Here is a 699-nt window from a genome sequence, read left to right on the forward strand (position 1 = left end):
TCTTTGTAGGTTCTGGATACTAGCCCTTTGGCAGATGAGTAGATTGCAAAAACTTTCTCCCATTCTGTAGGTTGCCTGTTCACTCTGCTGGTAGTTTCTTTTGCTGTGCAGAAGCTCTTTAGTGTAGATTCCATTTGTCAATTTTGGCTTTTGTTGCCGTTGCTTTTGGTGTTTTAGACATGAAGTCTTTGCTCATGCCTATGTCCTGAATGATATTCCCTAGGTTTTCTTCTAGGGTTTTCATGGTGTTAGGTCTAACATTTAAGTCTCTAATCCACCTTGAATTAATTTTTGTATAAGGAGTAAGAAAAGGATCCGGTTTCAGCTTTCAACATATGGCTAGCCAATTTTCCCAGCACCATTTATTGAATAGGGAATCCTTTCCCCATTTCTTGATTTTCTCAGGTTTGTCAAAGATCAGATGGCTGTAGATGTGTGGTATTATTTCTGGGGACTCTGTTCTGTTCTACTGGTCTATATCTCTGTTTTGGTACCAGTACCATGCTGTTTTGGTCACTATAGCCTTGTAGTATAGTTTGAAGTCAGGTATCGTGATGCCTCCAGCTTTGTTCTTTTGACTTAGGATTGTCTTGGCAATGCCAGTTCTTTTTTGGTTCCATATGAACTTTAAAGCAGTTTTTTCCAATTCTGTGGAGAAACTCATTGGTAGCTTGATGGGGATGGCATTGAATCTATAAA

The sequence above is a fragment of the Colobus angolensis genome, unplaced genomic scaffold (genome assembly GCF_000951035.1).
Source record: "Colobus angolensis palliatus isolate OR3802 unplaced genomic scaffold, Cang.pa_1.0 Scaffold147, whole genome shotgun sequence".
Taxonomy (NCBI): domain Eukaryota; kingdom Metazoa; phylum Chordata; class Mammalia; order Primates; family Cercopithecidae; genus Colobus; species Colobus angolensis.